Genomic DNA, 385 nt, shown 5'->3' with positions numbered 1-385 from the left:
TAACAGGACTGTTGGACAGTTTTGTTTGTTGATGTACGACAGGTTGTGGGACAACACCAGGCAAGTAACAAGACTGTTGGACAGTTTGATTTGTTGATGTACGACAGGCTGTGGGACGGCACCAGGCAAGTAACAGGACTGTTGGACAGTTTGGTTTGTTGATGTATACGATAGGCTGTGGGACAGCACCAGGCAAGTAACAGGACTGTTGGACAGTTTTGTTTGTTGATGTACGACAGGCTGTGGGACAGCACCAGGCAGGTAACAAGACTGTTGGACAGTTTTGTTTGTTGATGTACGACAGGCTGTGGGACGGCACCAGGCAAGTAACAGGACTGTCGGACAGTTTGTTTGTTGATGTACGACAAGTTGTGGGACAACACCA

The 385-nt window shown here is 48.1% G+C and overlaps 1 long non-coding RNA gene across 1 annotated transcript in view; it reads left to right on the top strand.

Moving 5' to 3' along the window:
• The window catches only part of LOC118430881, a 3,876-nt gene that overhangs the window by 1,167 nt on the left and 2,324 nt on the right, over positions 1 to 385 (top strand). The gene's annotated exons all lie outside the window — the stretch shown is intronic.

Source organism: Branchiostoma floridae, chromosome 1, assembly GCF_000003815.2.
Source record: "Branchiostoma floridae strain S238N-H82 chromosome 1, Bfl_VNyyK, whole genome shotgun sequence".
Classification (NCBI taxonomy): Eukaryota; Metazoa; Chordata; class Leptocardii; order Amphioxiformes; family Branchiostomatidae; genus Branchiostoma; species Branchiostoma floridae.
This window is presented reverse-complemented; position numbering and strand designations above follow the sequence as displayed.